Raw genomic sequence first — 9,462 nt, forward strand, 5'->3', positions numbered from 1 at the left:
AAAAGGCCAAGTGCTCAGAGAAGAGATTTATTTGAGCTTTTTCCTTCCCTACATCTGACTTTGTCGGGATGGAGAAGTCAAGTATATTCTGGTCATCTTAATGCTACAGAGATACCTTCACTAACATGTCAAGAATTTTACACACCATCCTTCGGTCCAGGAGCAAGAGCTGTGTCCAGAAACAGGTGTATTTCAGTTTCAAGTATAATTGGAAACGTTTTTGAAAGTCTCAGTTAAGACAATTCAGGCTTTACAAGTCATCTATCATGGCTTGGTTTTATCTGCCTATGCCTTCACTACCTAGGGAACTGGTAAGGTTTGTGCTATTTCACCACAGATGAACCTTGATCTTTTTTCCAAAAACATCACTGCTGTCCAGTTACTACCCAAAGAACTTACCACCCTCGTTTCCAGAATTTTTGAAGGAGCATTTGCTGCTCATAAAAAAAAAATTATGTGGGCACTGATTCCAGCTTTCTACAAAGGCAGGTAGCACCAGCACACTTCAGAGCCATTTGAGAATGAACAGGATTCTGCCTTTACAGGCAATATGCTATTGTAGGACCCTTAGCTAGTGTTGCTTGGGCTTAATATACTGACTATTTTAAACCATCTACAAGGGGATTTTCATGGTTCTGAAAATGGAAATTATTTTCTCCACAACAGCTCCTTTGCATTGGTATGAGAGAAGTAAAAAGTACCAGATGTTGATCCTCCTAACTTATCTACCCATTTCCAAGTTCAGTGCTACCTCTTACTGCTGGACCTTGTCTTTGGTGGAAACAGAAGAGCCACCCTAACCACCTGTAGCACTTCCATGGTGCCAGGAGAGACTGCCCACCCTGACAACCAGAATGCCCATTTCCAGGCACTTGAGAGAATGAGACCACCTCTCTCAGCAGTTATTAGATCAGCTTAGCTGTGACAAACCAGCATCCTTGGAAACACTGACAGCTCTAGGAGGAATGCCTGCCTGACCTACAGAGGGCAGTCATTTGTTCTGAAGAAAAGGTAGTTTTGATCTCCCCTCAAGCCACCTCTGGGGGACATAGAGACATGAATCCCTTGGCTCAGGCAAGTAGGGATAAATAGAGAAGGTGTGGAGGCTCTAACCCAGAAAGTGTTGAATGCCAGGTTGGATGAGGCTTTGAGCAACCTGATCTAGCACAAGGTGTCCCTGCCCATGGCCATGGCCTAGATGATCTTTAAGGTACCTTCCAACCCAAACTGCTCTGTGATTCCATGGCATAGGACCAGTGGGGATAAACAGAACCAGTCCTCCACCATTGGATGCACTGTACCCACTGTTTGGTTTATTTTTTTAAAACATATACACAAAATAAGATCACCAAGCATGATGAGAGATTCAAATTCTGAAGTTACTCAGGTTTTCTTTTCAAGCTATGATAAACATTTCTAAAAAAGCCATGTCACAAAATTCTTCAGTTTTAATAGAGTGGTATACTGCATTTCACATACACTTTTCATATGCTTTGGAATTGACTAGATTTTGATGCTTTTGATTAAGATGAAGCATGGCGTGTTTGTCATTCAGGTGATGCCACAATTTGAGCCAGTACACAGTGATACAGTTAATTTACCAAACTGAAGTTGTTGCCATAGCTCCACTGTGGGACAGCACAGATCAGACAAAAGCCTTTTTCAGGAATGCTAGTTCAATCCTGACATTCATCTCTGGCCATAACAAGGACGGGTCTGTTTCCTACAGCAGCGTAACAAGCATATTTAAATGCTGCAGAGGAAAGAAAGGAAAGGCAGAGGATGCACTTTGCTTGGAGGGGTGGAAAACAGCAAGATTTGGGACTTCCTCTGCTAAATGGCTTTATCACAGCAGATTACTTTGAGCTGATCTTTGAACCTCCTTTGGGACAGTCATACAAGAAGAACTTGGCATGAGTTTTGTTCAGTTGTCTTTTAAATACAAGAAGTGGGAATTCTGCTGTGCAGTTCAAGGAAAGTGGGAGAGCTGCAGAAGAGTGCAAGAGAAGCAAAGTAACGAAGATGGTAGGCAGCAAAAAACGAGGTACAGAAGAGGAAGCCCAGGAACCTCCCAGATTTCAACGAAAGGTGACAAAGATTTTTTTTCATGTTGTTTTCTTAGTGCTGTAATTTAAATACATAAGTTATGAATCAAAAATATTGCAAACTCTTTGCTAGAGCTCCAAGATAACAAACAGTGGCATATATTAACATTTGAAAATACAAATGAAGGATAGTATCAAACCTAAGTTAAATGGACAAAATTATTATTATGTTGAGGATTTTTCTTGTCTTCCTTTTTGTCTAGGGCATGCATGATCTGTCTTAAAGAGAATAGGACAAAAAATTAAAACTCAGATGGAGACATTAGATTTTAAGCTTATGGTTGGTCATTTTTTGGATGATGGAAAAAAAGTCTGTTGAAACCGAGAGGGGTGGTATAAAAACCAGAATGCAAGTAAACCTTGAGTTATAGCAAAGTGGCAAATTCACCTGTACCATGTCCATCTTAACATCTCTGTTAAGTACAGACTGTCTTTGTGGAGAATTGTGTGTATGTGTGTACATGCTACTGCTCAGGATATGAGCGTATATGCTCTATGTGTATGTCCTACAGGTGTGGAGTATTTCATTCTCTTACTTTTGATCCTTACATTGATCTGAATTAATTCATGTTACCATTCAATTAACTGAAAGTTTTTACATCTAATATGATGCAGCTCTGACTACATGTCAGCAGCTGCTTACTAAACCATGCTATTCATATGACATTTCAATATGCATTATTTAACTGTATGGGGGAGAGTCCTAAAGGAGAACAGATTACAAAAATTAAAAATAAAATCTGAAATTACTGCTTACCAAGAGCATTTTGTTTTCAAAGCTCTTCACAGGAAGCTAACTGATAGAAATATGAAGACATGTGAAATTAACTGATAAAAATATGAATACTATAACAGAAATATTAAGAAATGTATCAATAAACATAATGCAGACTTATGTTCAAAGGCTAGATTCCTTCCTTACCAGGTCTATAAATCCCTTTTGTTTGCAGCACAGTTCATTTTAATTTCCTACCTGAAGCTGGTATTAGGATGTTAAAGCTCTAAAATGTAAATGCAAAATAGAAACTAGACCAACACAGGAGGGTCACAAAGATGATTGGGAAGCTGGAACACCTCTCCTATAACGACAGGCTGAGGGAGCTGGGGTTGTTCAGCCTGGAGAAGAGAAGGCTCCAGGGAGACCTAAGAGCAGCCTGCCAGGGACTCTTTGCAAAGGCATGGAGTGATAGGACAAGGGGGAATTGTTTGAAATTAGAGAAGAGTAGATTTAGAGTGGATGTTTAGGAACAAGTTCTTTACAATGAGGGTGGTGGAACACTGGAATAGGTTGCTCAAGGAGGTTGTTGGGGCCCCATAGAATGACAGAATGGTTTGGGTTAGAAGGGACCTCTAAAAGTCATCTATTCCAACCCTGCTGAAGTTAGCAGGGACATCCTCCACTAGATCATGTTGCTTAGAGCCTTCTCAAGCCTGAAGATTACCAGGGATGGGGCCTCAGCTACCTCCCTGGGCAACCTGTTTCAGCTCAACAAAGCTCTGAGCAACATGATGTAGTGGAGGATGTCCCTGCTGACTGCAGGGAGGTGGGACTAGATGACCTTTGGAGGTCCCTTCCAACCCAAACCATTCCATGATTCTATGATTAATTTACACTTTGACAGAAAAAATAAATCTCTGTCATGAACATCTAAAACATGTAGTATTTTTTAAAAAAGAAAATAAAAAAGGCAAGACACATATTTAATTCTGATTGTGGTTAAATGACAGCAAATCCTAGTCACTCAACCTGAATTGGTGGAATTACACTAACTGGAACAGAGAGCAGAATCTCATCGCCTGCTTGCCACATACAATATTCCTATTCAAGCCTAGGATAAAAGTACAAAATATTAAAATGTAAATTAAATAGGGAAGACAAGTGAGAGCAAACTCCCAGAGAATGAGCCCTCACATAATTATAATGTCTAAGTACTAACTCGGGTGCCAGTGGTATTCAAGAGCATACAGTTATTGCCACAGCATGAAAGTCTCTGTTTTAGCTACTTTCAGCACTCTCGTTTTACAACTGCACAAAAATGAACAATTAATGTATAAGCAGAACATTATTGCAGAGAGGCTGTTACATTTCAAGACCTGGCTGAAGATCAAGTGTGCTTCCATGGGTGCATAATCTCAGCATTCACCATTTCGAATCTCTTCAGCAGGAAGGAGGACAGCATTGTGAAATGATGCAAAGTCTAGTTGCAGTCCTCACAATCCTCTGCTGCTGATTTGGCTCACAGTGCAGGAAAGCAGCAAGGGCCACTGCTCCCTCTAAGCCTGGCAGGACAGTCAGGACCTTGACACCTGGTCTTTGAGGAGTGTGAGCAGGGCAGCCCAGGGATGGGAGACAAGTTCAGCCCAGAACCCAGAGCAGACAAGGTTGTGGTGGTAAAGCAGATCTGAGGTCAAACTAGAAACATGACTTAAGGCCAGGTCCAGTGATACTAACTTGGGTCAAATAAAGCCCAGTGATCACCAGGCATGTCATAGAATGGTTTGGGTTGGACAGGACCTCCAAAGGTCACTTAGTCCAATCCCCATGCAGAGACATCCTCCACTAGATCAGGTTGCTCAGACCCTTGTTGGGCCTGTCAGTGTTGATAAGGCAGTTCCAAGGTCAAGCCAGAAAATCAGCCCACAGGTGAGGGCCAGGATCAGGCCCGATGATTGTAGTGTCAGACAGCCCAGGGATCACCACATAAGTCTATAGTGACAGGGCAGGTCCAACATCAGGCTAGAAAGACATGTGCATGGCTGTGGCCAGCACTCCTACAGCCCAGCTCCAGCAAGGATTACTTCATGGACACTAAATCAGGGCAGGGATGAAGGCCTTGAAAAGGACCACAGCATAGGGGACTTAAGAGTGGCAGAAACCCAGCCTAGCGTCTAGAGAGGCTGGCCAGAAGCCTGCTCAGGAAGGAGGATGAACTCAGGAGCTGGGGCTGGGCAGGGGAACAGCATGATGGGGACACCAAAGCCCAAGGTCAGGCTGATTACTGAGGAAGAAGCACCCAAAGAGGCCCCACTGGGCCTGATTCAAGGCTTAGGAAGTCCTGAACTAGCTCAGGGTGAAGCAAGGTCAGCTGCTCCCCAAGAACAGGGAGACAACGTGGAATATCTGGTGGGCTAAGGACCTTGCAAGTCAGGGTCCCATCCCACAGCCCTATGCAAGATGATCTGGGCAGGCCTAGACAAGAATCAAGGTCATAAAACAATATTTCAAACTTGCCTTATCACCACAGGCTGAAATCAAACCAGGAAATTAGTCTGCAGCTGTAGATCCAGAGAAAAAATCTTCAGACTGAAGGCATAGGAGGGCGAAGCTTAAATACAACCCCAAACCCACAGGCAGAGGGTGTGGTGTTGAGGCCCCAGCTGAGGCTTGTCAGGGCCATCAGGGTCTTTTAGTACCCTTAGGGTCCTGCAACACATGAAGTGACTGATATCCAAGACCAAATTTGTCCAGTTTTCATGACAATGTAAACCACTATCACAATACTAAATCTCTCCTCCTAATCAGAAAAGCTCTTGAATATTTCAAAGAAAAAGCCCCCAAAATATCTGCAGGATATTCTCAATCGTTTTCCTAGAAGCAGCTGCATTATGCTGGAGAAGTTCTACCTCAGTGGGTAGAATATGACCAGCCAATAACATGCCAGATCAAAAGTTTCAAAGGTGGCAAAGTTATAAGCAACTGAAAGAGAAGATCTTAGGGTCAAATACTCTTAATAACTAGTAAAAACCAAACTATTTAGCAGGTGATTATAGAGTGCATATTTTATTTTAAATAAAGTATTTCTGCCCAGATAACAAAAACCTCTAATTACTAAGTTTTTGGTACCCAAAATATTAAATATGATGCACCCCCAACATCACTTGAATGTAGGTTACAGTGTGATTTTGAAATACTATGGAAAAAAAACCTGTGAAGGCATTTGCATGAAAAATTGGTAAATGAGGAGATAAAGGTTGACAAGAACAATGGAAAGGGAAAAATATATTGGAAACTTGTAATAATGGAAAAGATAGTGTGTCAGAATACTGGTGATCAGCTCAAGAAGTTTGAAACTGAGCTGGGTGGAAAGGAGGGGACTGGGTAGACTGAAAATAGGTAGAAGTGAATGCAGTACAAATATGTGCAAGAAAGGCAGTCTCAGCTTTGAGTGGATTTAATGGGATTGGAGTGTGTGTCTAGAAAGCCAGAAGAGGAGGGGAAGAGGAAGAAGGATAACAGCATTGTTTAAATGCAAATAGGAAAGGAATTTTTCTTAAATTGTTTTTATCTGTAACAATATGAAGCAGGTCAGAGAAAATGAATAACTTAGGCAAAGTTTATACTGAGATATAAAATAGATCATGCTGGAAGATGTCTGGAGAAAGGCCATGAGGATGAGCAGAGGGCTGGATCTCCTCTCCTGTGAGGCTGAGAGAGTTGGGGTTGTTCAGTTTGGAGAAGAGAAGGCTCCAAAGAGACCTCATTGGGGCCTTCCAGTAGCTGAAGGGGGCCTACAAGAAAGCTAGGGAGGGACTTTTTAGCGTGTTGGGTAGTGATAGGATTGGGGGGAATGGTTCAAAGCTGGAGGAGGGGAGATTTAGATTAGACATTAAGAAGAAGTTCTTCACTACAAAGCTGGTGAGACACCAGAACAGGTTGGCCAGTGAGGTGGTGGAAGCCTCATCCTTGGAGGTTTTTTAGGTCAGGCTGGGTGTGGCTCTGGGCAGCCTGATCTAGTGTAAGGTGTCCCTGCCCATGACAGGGGGGTTGGAACTAGATGACCCTTGGGATCCCTTCCAACCCTGAAAATTCTGTGATTCTGTAATATTCAACACTATTTCTTGATAGAGGTGAAGTTGCAGCTTCCACCACTCTGTGAAAAATCTGTAGAGAACCCAAAATAGAACGGATCTGCAAAATATGACCTGTGAGAAACCATTGCAACAACTGAGTCAGTCATGAGAGATGTGACAAAGATACCAACCTACTTGCTGAATGCCACCTCTCTACTCCAAATCCTCAAACTATTGTCCCCAAACCTCAACCACAGCAGTCGTACAAAAAAGCAAAAGAAAGTCAATCTGTTCTATATATCCAAGAGAAAAAGAAAGCAGGGGCAACAGAGTGAGGCAGTGGAGGTTCAGGTGAGACATGAAGAAAACCTTTCTAACAAGAAAGAACAATGGTAAGAGTGGATTGACTAAGTATTTGAGGGTGTGTGGAGGGAATAACAGCCTCTCTGAATCTGGCAGGAGAGCCCCGCTGCCAGAAATCCTTCATCCTCCCTTGACAACCCAGTGATTCAAAACTTGATTGTTACATTGGCAAGGACAGCAGAACAATCTAATAACAGGACAGACAGACCTAACACTGCCCACATTGAGTGATTGTCTCTCTGACTCCTTTTCACATTCTTTTCTTTCTACTTTCTTCCTCATCTCTTTTTCACTCAGCCACCCCTTTCACATAGCTCCTGTATTTTTTTTTTTAATTGCACTTGGCCTCCTTTGAAGATGTGCAACAAAAGATGAGACGTTTTAAATTAAACTCTCAGGCCCTCAGGGAATGACCCTAAGTCACAATTCTCTTGTAACTCCCCATGGCTTTGAATGGCCTTAAATGTTTGTGTCCTCTGATGAAGTCTGATTCTTAAAAACGCTCACAGCGCCCTCTGAAGCTGAGCACAGCTGGAATCCACTGTCACGAATCTATCAAGGTTAACAATAGAGTCTCTCCAGTCACAAAAGCTTGGGCTTTATATTATTTTGATCATATTCTCATGCTACTTAAAAGTAAGAAGGCCAGGTACTTGCAGCAGTGTAGAAACTACATCTGTGTTTGGTGTAGCAGACTCACAGCGTGACTGAAGACATAGTCAGGACTCTTGGGTCAGTTTCCTTCTAAGAGTCTGGGAGCTCTGTCACATTTTCTGTGACAGAAATGTTTTTCTGCATTTAGATGGAGTTGCTACCCTTATGACGTCAGTACCACAAGTTTGAAAAAGCATTTCCTAGAAACTTACCCCAAGTTGAAAGGAATATGTATTTCTGTCCCCTGAATTCTTTTGATGTCACTAACTGAAAACCACATAGTACATGACAGTGCCAGAGGAGGGCCATGAAGATATCAGGGGGCTGGAGCCCCTCCCCTAAGAGGACACACTGAGAGAATTGAGGTTATTTAAGCCTAGGGAAGGCACCAGGAAGACCTTCTAGTGGCCTTCCAGTACTTAAAGATGTCCTATAAGAAAGATGGGTACAGACTCTTTATCAGGGAGTAGTGGTAGGACAAGGGATAAGGGTCCTAAACCGAGAGAGGGTAGACTTAGATACAAGGAAGAAGTTCTTCACTTCGAGGGTGGTGAGACACTGGGGCATGCTGGCCAGAGAAGTGGTGGATATCAGCTCCCTGAAAGTGTTCAAGGCCAGGTTGGATAAGGCTTTGAGCAGCTTGGTTTAGTGGAAGGTGTCCATGCCCTGTCCTCTTTAAGGTCGCTTCCGACCCAACTCATTCCACCATTCTTTGATATTTCAGCCCTACTCCGGAAAGGCGCTCCAAGAATCTTTGCCTTCCCCAGAGAGGGGAAGCGGGAGGCCGCTCTTGGCCCACTGTGGGAGCCGCTACCAAGCTGGCGCGGCCGCTAGCAGAGCACAGGGGACAGGAGCTGTCCGTTCAGCACCGCGCCCGCCCTCTCCGTCTCCTCCCACGCCTCTCCTCGCTCCCGCGGGCAGTTTTGAACGAGTCAAACCTGACCGTGGAGCGCCATGAAGAAGTTACCGAGGTCAGCCGGGGCCTGCAGGCTCACAGAATGTGTACGCTGAAGCGGCGCTTCGCCTGGCCGTGTGTCTACAGGGTTAGGGGCAGATACGCCAGAAAATCTCTTGATGCGTCTCTGCCTCCCAAACGCCCACCCCGCTCCGGTGCGCGGCTCTAAGCCGGGCCTGCCCGCCCTCGGAAGAGCACACTCTACATCGGTGCGGCGCACGGTTCTGGGAAAACTCGAGGCGGCCGCCCCGCAGAGGAGGGCCGCAGGTCCTCGGGCCAGCCTGACAGCGCCGCTAGAACCGAGGCCGCCCGGAGCGCCGCCGGGGGCCGCGCTGGCGCGGCGAGGCAGTAGCCAACCAGAAAGCCGCATGCAAATGACGCGGCGTCCCCCGCGCGGAGGGGGCGGTGGCTCGGCGGCCGCCCGGTTGCCATGGCGACGCGCGGCGGCCGTGCCCCCGGGCGGCTCCCGGGGAGACCCCCCGCGGGGCGGGCGCGCGCGTGACGGCGGAGCCCCGCGCCGGGCGGGCCCAGGTGGCGGCGGCGGAGGCAGCAGCGGCACCGGCGGTGGAGGACGAGGCGAGGCTGCCGCCGGCC

This window comes from Indicator indicator, chromosome 1 (genome assembly GCF_027791375.1).
Source record: "Indicator indicator isolate 239-I01 chromosome 1, UM_Iind_1.1, whole genome shotgun sequence".
Taxonomy (NCBI): Eukaryota; Metazoa; Chordata; class Aves; order Piciformes; family Indicatoridae; genus Indicator; species Indicator indicator.